Source organism: Choloepus didactylus, chromosome 1, assembly GCF_015220235.1.
Source record: "Choloepus didactylus isolate mChoDid1 chromosome 1, mChoDid1.pri, whole genome shotgun sequence".
Taxonomy (NCBI): Eukaryota; Metazoa; Chordata; class Mammalia; order Pilosa; family Megalonychidae; genus Choloepus; species Choloepus didactylus.
In genome coordinates, this window is record NC_051307.1 from 192954472 (window position 1) to 192971594 (window position 17123).

A 17123-nucleotide genomic window follows, 5' to 3' on the forward strand; every position below is an offset into this window, starting at 1 on the left:
ACATGAAGAAGTCCGATACAGCAGTATTTTAAATAGCAAATCATTAGAAAAATCAGTAGAACAATGAGATACATGATGATAAATCAAAATACCAGGAAGGCTACACTGCTATTTGTTTTAAAAAAGAGGCAGATAAAAATGCACTCACATGCAGAGATGCAGAATTTGTATGATGTCATCCCAGTTTTTTTATTATAAATACAACAAAGCAAGCAAACAGACAAACAAAAAACAACTAAACTAGCATCTGTTTGGCCTTAGAAAAAGATTTAGAAAGAACTACATTAAACTATCAACAGTGGGTTACCTCTGGGTAGCGGGACTGGAGAGTGAGAGGAGCTTTCATTATACTTTTAAATGGTTGCGCTTATCTACTAAAGGTAGGTTCTGTCCTTTAAGGATTCCCTTCAAAGTTCCTTGCAACTCAAATGGCCATGGCTTTCCCTATTCATAACGAGGTATTTTTAAAAACAACTCTTCCTTTATACATTTTGTAGGGGAAACTATAGTATCACCACTGCCTCTTTTTTAAAATCCATTGGTAATTTGAGAAAAAGAATATTACAAAAACAAACCACCACCCCAGGACTAAAATATACCAGAAGAAACCTATTTGCTCAACATACTACATTTAGTCACCACAATTTAGGAGACAATGCACAAAGCGTCAGCCAGCCAAAAAACTCCCACCGGTATAAATATGCAGAGTAGGAAGAACTGGTCGGCGTGGCCCAGAGCACAGCCCTCAGCGGTAAAGGGGAACGACTATTTGAGTCACAGAATCAGGCACAGAACCAAATTTGGGACTTGCAGGAAGCACAGTGCTCTTTCTTTCACATGTTACCCTCCAGCCAGACTCTGCCCTCTCACAGTTTTTAAAACCGGCTGTTTCTTAACAGATGTCTAAAACAGCTTTACACTGAGGAGTCAGAAACCACTGTAGAGTATGTAAGGAAGGGCTGCTTGGGGTCTGTGTTGGAATAAAAATGGCGGCATATGTGTAAACTCACAATTTTTCTTAGGAAAAGAAACCTAAAACTTCCATTAGCATGTTCTGCCTTACTGCAAGAGCGTTCGAAATCTAGAGTGTCAGAATATCAAATCGGGAGTGACCACTGATTAAAATCGAGATGTTGAACCTGAGCCCTACCGTCCCACGTGCCATGGAATCCTGTTGCAGCTAGTGGACGTAAGCAAGATGTATTCTGGGGAATCATGTCACATCAAAGTAGGAACTGGTGAGCATGTATTTTATGGAGCACTCTCTTCTCCACCTCCTCTTCAACCTATGCTTGGTACTGTAGCGGCCATTTTCCAGATGGCTTTAGCCCTGGAGAGCTTCTTAAACACAGATTTCTATATCCTGGGGTAGGTCTGGGTTGGGGCTCCCAAATGGTGACCCTTAACATTGTGGTAGTAAAGGTTTTTACACTCTGCTCCCATTTCTTGATAAAACCTCTTGTAAAATTGGTGATTGCCAGTGTACACTCTGAGAAGCTGCTGCCTTTTGCAATAGTGAAAATTCTTTCAGGGTTGTAGGCAGAGCCTTTGCTACTAATGCCCAAAGAAGAAAAACCAGATGTGTTGCTAAGAGCTTGTAGGCACCCCATTGCTTTGCAAAGAATTGAGTTTTTTTTTCCCAGATGAAATTTTACTTGGCAAACATAACTTCCATCATTTTGAAGTCTTCAGTACTAGATTTCCCAAAGAAGGCTCATAAAATAGGTATTCTGCATTGAGAGCACCAATGTGTTATAAAGGTAGATGGCAATAGTTTTGGCTAGCTGTCTGCCAAGGGTAGGTGAGAAAATGTTACAGGTTTGTATCATTTGTGTGTGTGTGTGTGTGTGTGTGTGTGTGTGTGTGTGTGTGCATTTATTTTTTTAACTTTATAAAAAATGAAAAAATAATAAAAAAACATTTCAAACAAAACCAAAACAAAGTTGTATCAAATTATAGAAGAAATGTCAGTGGTGGAGTTTTGGATTATGTTATTTGAAACAGGCACTGCTTCAATTTTCTTTCTGTTAATAGGTGTAAACTAGTTTACCACTTCCAAGGCCCAAAGAGGTACCACAGTCTCTTTATCAGTTAGCTATTTGGTGTGTAACAAACCACCCTAAAACTAAATGGCCTAAAACAATCATTATTATTGCTCATACTTCTACAGATTGGCTGGGGTTTGGCTGATCTAGTCTGGGCTGAGCTGGTCACTTTGCTTCTCACTGCAGATCTGTGGGTTGGCTGGAAGTGGCTGTTTTCCACATGTCCCTTGTGTGCCTTCTGGGACCAGTGGGTTAACCTAGGCATGCTCTTCTCATGGGAATGACAGTAGTACAGGGGAACAAACTGAGGCATGCAAGGCCTCTTGAGGCCTAGGCTCTGAACTGGCATATTGTCTCTTCTGCCTCATTCTATTAGCTAGAGTAAGTTACTTGGCTGAACCAAAGTCAGGGTTTGGGGAAATATACTGTGTTCCTTTATTGGGAGAAGCTGCAAAGTCACATGTCAGAGGGGTAAGGATGGGGGTCTGTAATATCTACCACGGTATCTTTTATTGCCTGGATCTTAATTGTTTGGTAATGTGTTTAGTGATCTGGTAGTGAAGAAACAAATGAAAGTAAAACTCTGGCCATTTAAAACCAAGCTTTTTCCTCCTGAGAAAGATTTATACCAAGTAATGTAAGGAGCTCAGCTTGTTGGCTTTCGTTGTCCAGAACCACCATCTGCAGGATAAGCAAGTTGAGAAATGCTGTGGCGTGTGTATCCCATAGCACTTCTCAATGAAAGTAAAACCACCGAACATGTAAACATCATGGCACACAATTTTCTGATGCTTTATAATTTAATATTTAAATTTTATTGTGTTTCTTTACTTGGAGTTTTTTCATTCATTCATTCAACAAACTTTGACAGATATGGATTGTCCAATGACTCTGGACATGCAAGAAATGTCACGCTTCTTAATTTCTCTAAATCAATTAAATCTGACTCAGGACTATACTAAGATTGATGGAAAGTCTAATACTGGTAAATTTTCAGTGCTCCTTCCACCTCCTTTGAATCCTACAAGAACTTGCAATGACTTGCTGGATCCCAGAAACTATAGGGGTGGGGGCTCTGGTCTTTAGTTTGTGGTGGTCCCAGCAATCTTTGTTCATTCCTAGGCTCATGCAATCCATTAGAGGCTGAGGAATAGCCCACTTGGGGCAAAGTCTGCCACACAAGGATCTTGCTGGGATTCCTTCCCTGCAGGGCTTACAGCTCAGTCCTCCCAGATACTAATGGACAGACTCCTATCACCTCAGACCTTCTGAATATGCGTGACTCATGTCCCCATCTCTCCCACTTCTCTCTTCAGTCCTGGGAGAACAAACATTTCCATCCTAGATTCCCTTCTTCAACCAGAAAAGCACAAAGCCTGAATTGTATCCTCTCTCCAGTTTAGTTAATTCCCTCCATAAACCTAGATTTTTAACAACAAATGTTTGTTTTTAGAGCTTGTTTACATGTTAATCCCTATTGTACAGTTTCTTTTCTTTTCTTTTCTTTTTTTTTTTGATACACAAACACTGATTAACTGCCCTCATGGGGAGGGAAAATCCAGATTTTAGTAACTGAGGTATTTGGCTATTCTTCTGTGAGAGGGAAAAAAATATCTTTCACTCCTAGATGATTGACAGTAGCAAAACCAAGAAAACAAACCACAGGACAATTTCTTAATCACCCTCCCACATCCAGGACATGCCAGATATTGCACTAAGCTCTGGTGAGATCCATCAGAAGAACCTTTACATGATGAACAATGAAAGCCAACAAGCTGAGCTCCTTACATTACTTGGTATAAATCTTTGATTTACCCTGTCCTTTACAACATTTTTTTTTTCCCAAAAATGACTGCATACATATTCTGTATAATTTTCTACCTATTCCAAAACCTAGGCTGCTACAGGGATATTGAGAAACAGGTTGGCAGAGACCTCCAGGGAATATCTGCAAACCTGAGTCTAAGATAATAACTGTTCCTTAGAGACAACCCTATTCTAAGAATAAGTGGTACTTCCCTAACACCAGTGAGACTCATGATAGTTGTTGACACATTGGTGGATCAATCAAACAAATTCATTCATTCATTCTTTTAAGATACTTAACTAGGTACCCACTATATGATAGATATTATGCTAGGGATGGGGATACAGTGGAGGTATTTATTACTTTTTCTAAATTATTTCAAAATATGTTGTATACATCATGATATGTCATTCCTAAATTCTTCAGCTGCATCTCCTAAGAATTTAAGGACATTTCCTACATAACCAAAATACCATTCTTATACCCAAGAAAATGTACCAATAATTTGCTTGTCTCGTATAATTTACAGTCCATTAAAAGTCCCCTGATTGCCCTAAAATGCCTTTTGAAAGCTGTTTTTTTTTTGTTTGTTTGTTTTTTCCAATCCAGGACCTGATCAATATTTTTTGTTGATTTGGTTATATCTTTTCTAGAATAGTCCCTTACTTAAAAAAAGTATGATACTGACTTTTTAAATACAGCTTTATTGAAGAATATTTTATATATAAAACTCACCCGTTTCAAGTGTGAAATTCAGTGATGTCTAGCAACTTTACTGAGGGGTGCAACCATCACCATAAATTAGTTTTAGAACACTTTCAACTTCCCGGTAAGATCCCTCATGTCCATGCAACCACTAATCTACTTTCTGTTTCTAAAAGTGTGTCTTTTTTGAACAGTTTATATAAATGAAATCATACTGTATTCAGTCTCTTATATCTGGCTTCTTTTATTTAGCATAATGTTTTCAAGGTTCATCTATGATATACCATGTGTCAGCAATTTATTCCTTTTTATCATTGAATGGTATTCCATTATATGGATATACGACATTTTGTCTGTCCATTCATTAGTTGATGGACATTTGAGTTGTTTCCAGCTTTTGGCTATTATAATAATGCTACTATGAACATTCATGTGCAAGTTTTTGCGTGGCCATTTTTGCATTTCTCTTGGGATGATATATTAGAGTGGAATTGCTGGGTTGTATGGTAGTTTGTGCTTAAACTTTTGAGAAACTGCCAGACCTTTTTCCAAAGTGGCTGCATCATTTTACATTCTCACACCAGCAATATATGGGGTTTCTATTTTTCTATATCCTTAAAAACGTTTGTTACTATCTGATAAATTTTTTTGTTACAGCCATTCTAGTGGGTGTGCAATGGTACCTCATTAAGGTTTTAATTTGCATTTTCCTAGTGACTAATGATGTTGAGCATCATTTCCTGTGCTTGTCATTTGTATATATATTTTCTTTGGTGAGATGTCTGTTTATATCTAGCTCATTATTTGATTGAGTTTTTGTCTTCTTATTATATAGAGTTGCCTGAGTTCTTTGTAAATTGTGGATACAAGATGTGGATATATGTTTTGCAAAAATTTTTTTTTTTCAGTTTGCTGCTTGTGCTTTCATTTTCCTCACAGTTTCTTTTGAAATACAAAGTTTTGAATTTTGATGAGATACAACATAATCATTTTTTTTCTTTTAAGAACCTTCTTTTGGTGTTTTATCTATGAAGTCTTTTCCTAACCCAAGGGCTTGAAGATTTATTCCTAAATTTTCTTCTAAAAATTCTGTTGTTTTAGCTCTTACGTTTAAGTTAGTGATCACTTTTTTTTTCCACGGTTAAGTACCTTATTTTTAATAAAATACATCATTCTGTTAACATGAGCTAAACAACCTAAACTTTTTAAATATTAGGTAGTGCAGTTAGAGGGGAATGTTTGATTCAATAAAATGTGAGTGTTAAGGAAAAACAGATTTTAATCTAAACTTTCATAGTGAAAAATCATGAATCTGGATTCATTGTACTTCGTAAGACTATCATTTAAACAAGATTAATCTAGAGGAAACAAAAGACTTCCAAATTCAGGAAAAAACTTAATTTTGAAATCTGTAAAATTTTTACAGTTCAGGAAAATCACATGAGCCCTTTTAAGTTAGTTCATTTAACTAAACTTTTAAATTTGTTTCTTGATTCTCTTACATATAAAATTATTATATAAGGAGACAAAATGTGAAAAGAGGTGCATAAGGGGTGTTTATAGTAAAATTTATTTTATATAACTTCTTAGATTACTTTCTTTTTACCTTGCACCTTATTAACGTATTACACTCAATGTCAATTTCTCTACGTCTCTTATATTTCTTTGTTATGCATGGCATTTCTCTTTTAAATATTAATTATGCAAGTAATACATGCTGATGGTAAACATTTTTTACAATCTGTAAGTTAAACAGACAGGTAGTCTGCTTTAACCCCTAATTACACTCTCCTCTCCAAAGGTAGTCACTTTTAACATTTTAGAATGTGCTTTTCTCTAAAAAGTTATATGCATTTTTGAATGAAGATCTGTGATATGATTGGTAAATCATAATTTTAGTCATTCATTATTTTTTCATGCCTCAGCATAATTTTCAGTTGCCCAAAAGCATGTTGATGTGCTAGATTTTATTTGTCTGTAAATAAATATAACTTTTCAAATATGTAGTCAATCCCCCAATTTTTATGTAGTTCTTCAAAAGCATCAGCCTTCTCAAGGCAATTAATATTGCATTTTGTGCCAAACAACCTGTTAATTTCTGTGTCTGGAATATAAAATGGTGGGCCTGCATGCTTAGTTAGATCATAAGAAACAACAAATGTGAGGTAGTAGAACCCTTTTCTTGTTAGGGACAACGTTATATCAACATAGTATTCTTGATCACCTGGATTAACAGCGACTAAGGCTCCTCTATCCCAAATCCTGTCAAATTTGCCAGTATTTTCTCTGGAAAGATAAAAAATGCTGCAACAGTACAATGAAATAGTCCCTGAAGAACTCTTAAATGGCTCCAGGAATTTCAGCAATTAGTTCTTCTAAGTAAGAAAGATTGTGCTCTGTAAACAATTCTCAAATCCCCAGTTCACTGATCTCCACACCAGCTACGCTGTGTCTCAGGTCTGCAAACCATCTCATCTCACCTGCTTTCCCACAAAGAGGAAAAAATATCCTGGGTCCACCCGTGCTGTTAAGAAGAGTATCCAAATGCTTCTTTAATAGCTGATATCCTTGTTCTTGATGAAATGCAATGTTGTAGCTCACCCACATTGCTTACCATTCTTCCCGAGTTAGTACTCGGTTTTTCTGTATCTCATTATCGGGGTACTCTTTAATTTCGAGTAAAGTTTTTGTATCATTCATAGTTTTGTAGACACCTTTGCCTCACAAGCAGATGTCTCCAATGCCCCTTGAGCCCCACTGCCTGCCGCTCCAGTGATCGTTTTGAGTTACTTTTGGGTATCATTTGAGGTGAGAGTCTAAGTTCATTTTAATGAATATCCAAATTTCCCAGCACCATTTGTTGAACAGACTATCCATTTCCTGATGAGTTACCTTGACTATAAATATATTGACTATATAGTCAATTGACTATAAATATAAAAACACATTCCTGGACTCTCAATTCTGTTTCATTGCCATGTCTACCCCTATGCCAGTGTAACACTACCTTGATAACTTAGGTTTATATTAAGTTTCAGAATTAGGAATTGAAAGTCCTTCAGCTTTGTCCTTTTTCAAATTTTTTTTACCTATTCTAGCTGTATTCCATTTCCATAAAAATTTTAGGATGTTTGTCAATTTCTGCAAAAGCTGGAATTTTGACAGTAATTACCTTGAGTCTACAGATCAATTTGGAGAGAAGTGTCATCCTAACAATACTGAGTCTTCTAATTCATATGCATGAATGTCTCTCCATTTATTTAGATATTCTTTAATTTCCCTCAGTGAAAACTTCAGTCTACAAGTGTTCACTGTTTTTTGTTAAATTTTTTCCTAAGTATTTTATTTTTGAGGCTATTGTAAATGTAAAATTTTATTTTTAATTTCATTTTCAGATTGTTCAGTGGTAGTATATATAAATAAAATTGATGTTTTTATATTGATCTTGTATTCTGTGACTTGGCTGTACTTCTTTACTAGTTCGAATATATTTTTGTGGATTCCTTTGGATTTTCTGCATACAGGATCATATCATCTGTGGTAAAGACAGTTTTACATTTTCCTTTCTGACATGAATGCTTTTATTTTCTTTTCTTCCCTTAAAGCACTGGCTAGAACCTTCAGTATAATGTTGAATAGAAGAGGCAAGAGGGGAAAGCAGACAGTATCTCACCATTAAGTATGATGCTCCCTGTAGTTTTTTTGTAGATGCCCTTTGCTAGGTTGAGGAAGTAGCCTTCTGTTCAAGTTTGTTAAAGAGTTGTTTTTTGTTTTTTGTTTTCTTTTTTTAAATCAAGAATGGGTATTGGAAGTTGTTAAAGGCCTTTTTGCATCTATTGAGATGATCATATGGTTTTTGTCCTTTGTTCTATTAATATGGTATATTACATTAATTGATTTTTCAATGTTAAATCGGTCTTGCATTTTGGGGATAAACCCCACTTGGTCATGGTTTATAGTCTTTTAAAAAATGTAACAGATTTTATTTTTTAGAGCAGTTTTAGGTAAGAGAAGAGTTCACAGAAAGTACAGAGAGTTTCATATGTCCCTCTCTTCCCCTCCCCCGCAGTTTCCCATGTTAATATCTTTCATTAGTGCGATACATTTATTGCAATTAATGAACCAATACTGATATATTATTATTATTACATTATTATTTATATTAAAGTCCATAAATTTATCTTAGGGCTCCCTCTTTGGGTTTTACAGTTCTATGGGTTTTGACAAATGTATAATGTCATGTGTCCCCTATTTCAATATCATGCAGAATAGTTTTACTGCCTAAACATCCCGTATTCTCCACCTATTCATCTTGCCCTCTCCCCCTGACTCCCTGGCAACCACTGATCTTTTTACTGTCTGTATAGTTTTTCCTTTCCAGAATGTCATTTAGTTGGAATTATATATTATGTAGATCTTACTTAGTAATGCACATTTACGTTACCTCCATGTCTTTTTGTAGCTTGATAGTGCATTTTTTATTGCTAAATAATATTCCACTGTATTGATGTACCACAGTTTATCCATTTATGTATTAATGGAAATCTGGGTTGCTTCCAGTTTTGGGCAATTATGCATAAAGCTGCTACAAACTTTCATGTGCAGGTTTTGATTGTATAATCTTTTTTATATGTTGTTGGATTTTGTTTGCTATATTTTGTTGAGGATTTTTTTTATCTGTATTCATGAAGGATATTGGTCTATTATTTTCTTTTTTTTAGTGTGTGATGTTTTGTCTGCTTTTTGTATCAGGGTGACATGGGTCTCATAGAATAAGTTGGGAAGTATTCCTTTCTCCTCTGTTTTCTGGAAGAATTTATGTAGTGTTGGTGTTATTTCTTCATTACGTATTTGATAAAATTCACCAGTGAAACCATCTGGGCTTTCTTTTGTGGGAAGATTTTGAATTACTAATTCAATTTATTTACTTGTTATAGGTTCATTTAGATTTTATATTTATTCTTGGGTCAGATTTTGTAATTTGTGACTTTTAAGAATTTGTCTATTTTCATCCCAATTGCCATGATCTATATCTTCTATATTTCAATATTATTGTAGCTAAGGATTTGTCAATTTTGTTGATCTTTTCGAAGAACCAATGTGGATTTCACTGATTTTCTCTATTTTTCTTTTTGCTATTTCATTAATTTCTTCTCTAATATTTATTACTTTCTTTCTTATGCTTGCCTTCAGTGTGGTTTGCTCTTCTTCTTCTAGATTTTCAAGGTGAAATCTTAGATTATTGATTTGAGATATTTCTTCTTTTCTAATACAGGCATTTAAAGCTCTTTCCAAACTCTAAGCACCACTGTAGCTGTATCCCATTAATTTTGATATGTTGTGTTTTTATTTTCATTCAAATAAAAATTCTTCCTTATTTCACTTGTAATTTTTTTTTTTTTTGATTCATGGGTACTTTAGAAAAGTGTTGTTTAATTTCTAAATATTTGTGGATTTCTCAAATTTCCTTCTGTTGTTAATTTCTAATTTAACTTCATTGAGGTGAGAGAACATGCTTTGTATCATTTCAATCATTTAACATATTCAATAATTTTAAATATATTTAAATATTATTGTTTTATGGTCTAGCAAATGGTGTAACCAGGAGAATGTCCCATGTATGCTTTAAGAGAATATTTATTCTGCTGTTTTTGAGTATATTGTCCTATAGAAGTCTGTTAGGTCAAGATGATTGATAATTTTGTTCAAGTCTTCTATATCCTTTCTAATTTTCAGTCTAGTTTTTCTATCAATTATTGAGAGTGAAGTATTGAAGTCTCCAACTGTTAGCACTGAGTTGTCTCCTCAATTCAATACTGTCAATTTTAGTTTCATATGTTCTGGGATTCTGTTGTTAGCTCTATATAGTTTATAATTGTTATTTCTTCCTGCTGAATTGAACTTTTCTGTTATAAAATGTCTGTCTTTTTCTCAAGTAACTTTTTTTTTGGTCTTGAAGTGTATTTTGTCTAATATTAGCACAGCCACCCCACCTCTCTTATGGTACTGTTTGCATGGTATGTCTTTTTCCATTATTTTATTTTCAGCCTTTTTTGTGTCTTTGGATCTAAGTTGCAACTCTTGTATGTAGCATATAGCTTAATTACTTTTAAAATCCATTCTGCTAATCTCTGACTTTTGATTACACCATTTAATCCATTTACATTTAATTTAATTATGGATGTGGTAGGATTTACCTCTGCATTTTGCTATTTTTTTTTAATGTCTTATGTCTTTTTCTTATTCCTCTTTTCTTCCATAACTACCTTATTTTGGGTCAAATAGATATTTTTTAGAATATCATTTTAATTTCATTTTTGTTTCTTTCACTGTATTTTTCAGAATTATTTTCTTAGTAGTTGCCTTGGGTTTTACACTTAACATCTTAAAACAATCTAGTTCAGAAATTCTAACTAATTTCAACAGTGTAAAGAAACTTTGCTCCAATTTGGATCCATTTCCTCTTCTCTTTTTTGTGCTAACGTCGTCATGCAGATTACATATTTATACATTATAAGTCCATTAATTATTGCTTTATGTAGTTGCCTTTTAAATCGTAGGAGAAGAAAAGGGTTACAAACACTACACTTATATTGTCTTTTATGTAGTTACCTGTAACAGTGCTTTTAATTTCTTCAGTGGCTTCAACTTATTTTTTAGTGTCCTTACTTTTCAGCCTGAAGGACTCCCTTCAGTATTTCTTGTAGGGCACTTCTCCTACCAGCAGATCCTCTCTGTTTTTGTTTCTCTGTGTATGTCTTAATTACTCCTTCAGTTTTGAAGGATAGTTTGCTGGATATGGAATTCTTAGTTGACAGTCTTTTTCTTCCACACTTTAATATGTCATTCTGCCTCTGGCTTCTAAGGTTTCTGATGAAATGTCAGCTGTTAATCTTACTGAGAATCCCTTGTACATGATGAGTTGTTTTCCTTCTTGCTTCTTTGAAGATTCTCTCTTTGTCTTTGTCTTTAGTTTGACTTTGATGTGTCTAGGTGTGGATATCTTTTGAATTTATCCTATGGGGAGTTCATTGAGCTTCATGGGTGTGTAAATTAATGTATTTCATCAAATATTCTTCAAATATTTTTTCTGGTAAATTCTAATCAACTTTCTGTCTCTACAAATGTGCTATTTCTAGGTAGTTGACATAAGTGAAGCCAGTATTTGTTCTTTTGTGCCTTATTTCACTCAGCATAATATTTTCAAGGTTCATCCATGTTGCAGCATACCTCAGGACTTCATTCCTTCTTATAGCCAAATAATAGTCCATTGTGTATATATACCACATTTTGTTTATTCATTCATCTGAGATGGACACTTGGGTTGTTTCCACTTTTTTGGCTATTGTGAATAATGCTGCTGTGAACACTGATGTACAAGTATCTGAGTCCCGGTTTTCAATTTCTTTGGGTATATATGTAAAAGTGGAATTGTTGGTTCATATGATACTTCTATGTTTAACTTTTTGAGGAACTGCCATACTCCTTTCACAGTGACTGCACCATTTTACTTTCCCACCAACAATTCATGAGGGTTCCAGTTTCTCTGCATCTTCTCTAATACATGTTATTTTCCATGTTTAAAATAATAGTCATCTTTGTGGGCATGAAGTGGTATCTTACTGTAGTTTAGATTTGCATTCCCCTTATACGTAATGATGTTGGACATCTTTATGTGTGCTTATTGGCCATTCAAATATTTTTTTCTGCCTCTTTGTCCTCTCCTCTGGGATTCCCATTATGCTTATGTTAGCATGTTTGATGGTGTCTCAGAGGTCTCTGAGACTGTTCATTTTTCTTCATTCTTTTTTCTTTCTGTTCCCCAGACTGAATAAGCTCTGTTAAAGTTCATTGATTCTTTCTTCTGCCAGCTCAGGCATGCTGTGGAGTCCCTACTGAATTTTGCAGCTCACTTTTGATAGTTTTTAACTCCAGATTTTTTATTTGGCAATTTTAATTATTTCTCTATCAGTATTCTGTATTTGGTGAGACATTGTCATCATACTTTCCTTTAATTCTTTAGAAATTGTTTCCTTGGTTCTTTGAACATATTAATGATAGCTGATTTTAAGCCTTTGTCTAATACATATGACCCCTCAGGGATAGTTTGTATTGACTGCTGACTTTTTCCTGTGTTTTTTCCTATTTATTCATGTCTTATAAATTTTTGTTGAAAACTGCACTTTAGATAATACGGTATGCCAACTCTGAAAATCAGATTCCCCTTTCTCCAGGGTTTATTGTTGTTGATGTTTTTTTAGTGACTTTGCTAAGCTAATTCTGTAAAGTCTGTATTCTGTGTAGTGTGCAGCTATTGAAATCTCTGTTCAGTTAGCTAGTGGTAAGCTAATGATTAGCCAAAGATTTCCTTAAATGTCTTGAACCAGTAAGTCTACCTTTCTTTGTCAAGGTGCTCTGTGTGTGTGTTGGGTCATGCCTTCATTGGTCTATCAATTTATAAGTATGCCTTAGCCTTCACTTCCTCCTTCTGAAGAGCTCAAAATCTGCCAGAATTGAATAGTTGGAGTACGCTCAGATTTTTTCTGCACATAAACACAGACCTGCACATGTACACAATCTTATAGGCTCCCAGAAATATATCAGAGCTTTTCAATGCCTCTGTGGACATCTTGTTCCCCAGATCTTCCTCTGAAAATTTTGGCCAGGCTCTTCTTTGCCCCAACTGGTATTGCAGTCTTAGGCAACTGCGGTGTTAAAAATTGCCGCTGATTGTTTCTGTCAAATGCCCTCAACATAGGGCTTTTCTTGGGAGTGAGTTCTCAGTCATGTGAAATAATGACAATGCCTTGTGAATGGGGCTTTTCCAGGGAGCTGTGAGACAGTAAAATAGTAACAGTGTTCTGGGGATGGGGCTTTTTGAAGAGGTCCATACATGGTCTGACCCCTTTGTTGGCTGTGAGGCTTCTGTTTTTCATATCTACCATGGTTGTGAAGCTGCTATTATTAAGGCTACCAGGGAGCCAGGAAGAAGGGGATAGGAGTATGCCAAGTTACAAGTTAGAACACCACAAATCTCACTGTTCTTACCGAGGTTTAGCCATTTTATTTGAGTAAATACTCTTCAGGTTGTTGTAAGCCTGAGTCCTGGAAAAGTTGATTTTGATAATTTTGCCAGTATTGTCATTGCTTTTATAGAGGAGTGGATTTACAGAGGTCCTCACTTCTCCATTTTTGGAGGGACTGCTGATAATGACTTTTTGAAGAATTGTCTTATAAAATGTCCTTCATTCTTGATTTGTGGCATTAACTTCCTCCTGGTGTTGTTTAACTTGTTCCCCTCTTCTCTGTATTTTCTGTAAACTGGAAATTGGGTCTAGAGGTTTGATTAGATTCTGGGTAAACATTTCTGGCAAAAATACTTCTTAGGTGATGTTGTAGCCTTTGTATTGCAACATTTCAGGAGACACTTAATGCCAAGATGGCCTCTTATTAATGATGCTGAATTTGATCACTAGGTTAAGATGGTGACTATTAGATCTTTCCATTGCAAAGGTACATTTTTGTTCTTTGAAATTATTAAGTAATTTATGGGGTGATATTTTTAGCACCATGTTAATTTCTTATTCCCCAACAGTTTTTTTTTCCTAGTGGTTTTAGCATTCATTTATGATCCTTTTATAAATCAATTATTGGGGGTTAAAAAGAGTAATTTTCTAATTCTATCATTTTTTCCAGTATTCCCCTTAAAGAATATCTTTTTAACCCCTTCCACTTTGAGTATCACTGTAGTTATTAGCCAGTATTCTCCTTAAAGAATATCTTTTTATTTGCCAGTGTTCCCCTTAAAGAATATCTTTATAACCCCTTCCACTTTGAGTGTCACTGTGGGCTCATGTTTTTCTAAATTATTCAGTGTTTTACAATTTCAGTCATTATTCCTTTTATCCTTAAATTGTCCCAAATTTGGCTGCTGGAAGCCCTTTCAGTCTGACTCCTGTGGTTTTCAACCATGTTTGCATTAGTCTTTGAGCTTTCTAGCATGACAAGATATCCCATGCTTAATCAGTACTTCCATGGCTCAGGGAATCAACCATTTTTCCAAGGAGCACTTGTTCCTTTTAGTGGGGAATGGTATTTAGAAACCAAGAGCTTGGAACTATATGTCTTGTGTTATCTTCAATATGGATTATCCTAGCTGGCATTTGATACATTTAATCCAGTTCATGGCTGTTGGATTTTATCTGACTCTCCAACTCTAGCTTCTTGTGGTGGAAACACAAACTGAATGGCAAGGTGTAAGTCTGATCATGGTGCTGAAAGGCAATGATCAAAGAGACTCAACCTTTGGTTCGCATTTGAACCTGCAGCCATCATAATGTTTTCTTCAGCATAAAAAGTGAGTAAAGAAGCTATGATTGGCCAACATATCTAATTGTATTAGTTAGGGTTCTCTAGGGAAGCAGAATCAATGAGAGATAGCTATGAATATAAGATTTATAAAAGTGTCTCACGCAACTGTGGGTATGCATGAGTCCAAATTCTGTAGCCCCAAAACTGGCAACTCCAATGAAGATGTTTGATGAACTCCTCAGGAAATGAACTGGCAACTTCGATGAACTCCTCAGGAAATGTTTCGCTGGTCAGCTGAAGAAGTGAAGGTCCTCTATCTGTCTTGCTTAAAAGTCTTCAACTGATTGATTGGATTAAATCCAGCCAACTGCATTCTCTCACTGTGGCAGATACACCCTTCGCTGACATCATCAGTCACAGCTTCAGCCAATTGACTGATGATTTAATAAACCAGCCTGGTTGGTGTATTAACTAGCCACAAATGTCCTGACAGGAATGGTTAGGCCAGTGCTTGCTTGACCAGACAGCTGGGTCACCTGGCCAAGTTGACACATGAACCTAACCATCACACTAATTAATTTAGCTATCTGATTCCCAAATAGCTACAGGATGTTTGGCATGCCAAAGGCTTTCAATAAGTGCTTTTTGAATAAATAAATTACAAAAGCATCTTTGCATTAATAGCTATTGTCTTCATCATAATTCAAGCTGCAACTTAATGTCACCAGAAGAGTAAGCAGTAAATATATAAAGACTCATGAGCTATAAATTATAAAACAGGCCTCATTATAGATTAAAGTTGCAGATGAATAATATCTACAGACTCTAGATTGTTTTTAGACTGGAAAAAAATTACTCCCACAATTATAAGATTGCTTTAAGGACATGCAGTAAAATTATCTTAAAACATTAAGAAAATGTATATTGGTAGGTAAATGTTTGTCATTAGCAAAAGGGAAGTGATCAGTGTGAGAAGCAGCAAGTGTGATCTTTCCTTCTTAGTGAGGAAAGGGGCAAATTAAGCGTTGTTTTTAACTTAATTATTTCATCTATGCCTGGATTTTGAGCAAATTACATTTCTAAGAAAAAGTGGTAATGAACTAGAATGTCTTTCATTCCTGTATAGACAGTTGTCGTGCACGAGCACAGTGTTAGTCAGGGAAATAAAGGGAAAAGACAGAGATGATTTAAGCCTTTTCTATCCAACTAGCTGGACATACATAGACACAAAAACCAGTTCAATTTGCCCCTGTTGGAATCAACCGAGAAGTCTTTTCTGGTATGCTACTAATCCAGAGAGAGGTTTGAGCCCTGTTCAGATCTGTACTCTCATTTTCACCCTATTTTAAAAAACATTTTATTTGCACAGAGTCATACAGACTCACCAGTTATTCATATTGGTTTGTTGTTCTCTCCCCCACTCCTCTCTCTACTGACACGCACGCCGCACACACACACACACATCTTTTTTGTGAACCATTTGAGGGCACATTGCACTTTCACCCCTGAATACTCCTATGGGTATATCCAAAGAGCAAGAAGATTCTCTATGTAGACTCAGTATAGTTACCATATTTTGAGGAAATTTAAGATTGACGCTGTTTTCTAATTTGCAATCTATTTTCTAATTTTACCAATCATCCCAGCAATGTCCTTCTAATAGCTATTTTTATTTCCAATCCAGAATCACACATTGTATTTAGTTTTCATGTGTCTTTAGTCTTCTTTAGTTTGAAACAGTTCCTCAGCCTTTCTTTGCTTTTCCTGACTCTGACACTTTTTAACTTGGGTTTGTCTGATGTTTTCTCATTATTAGGTTAAGGTTGTGCATGTTTGGCAGGAATGCCTCAGAAATGATCTTGTGCCCGTCTCAGTGCATCCTATCGTGTGGTGTACATTGTGGGTTTCTTCCATTTTCAGTGGTGTAAACTTTGATCATTTTGTTGTGTCCATCAGATTTCTCCACTGTGACTATTTTTCTTTTTGTAATTAATACTTTCTGTGAGAGATATTTTGGGTTTCAGTAAATATCCTATTCCTCATCAAACTTTCACCTATTCTTGCCTGAACCACAACCCCAATATTTAAATATAGATGGTATCTATCTATCTGAATAATTGATGGAGCATGAGACAGAAACTGAATTGGGTTTGTAATTCTAATAAATTATCCTTGGCAGGTGAAATGGCTGTAGAATGCCAGCATACTTCAGACTATTTATTCCAAGAAACTGACAAACAAACCAATCAGGTGAA

At 35.4% G+C, this 17123-nt stretch overlaps 1 protein-coding gene and 1 pseudogene across 1 annotated transcript in view; one reads left to right on the forward strand and one right to left on the reverse strand.

The window, feature by feature from the left end:
* Nucleotides 1–17123, forward strand: part of ZNF621 (zinc finger protein 621) — a 47372-nt gene that overhangs the window by 13784 nt on the left and 16465 nt on the right. The window lies entirely within an intron of this gene.
* LOC119543090 lies at nt 6525–7257 on the reverse strand (annotated as a pseudogene).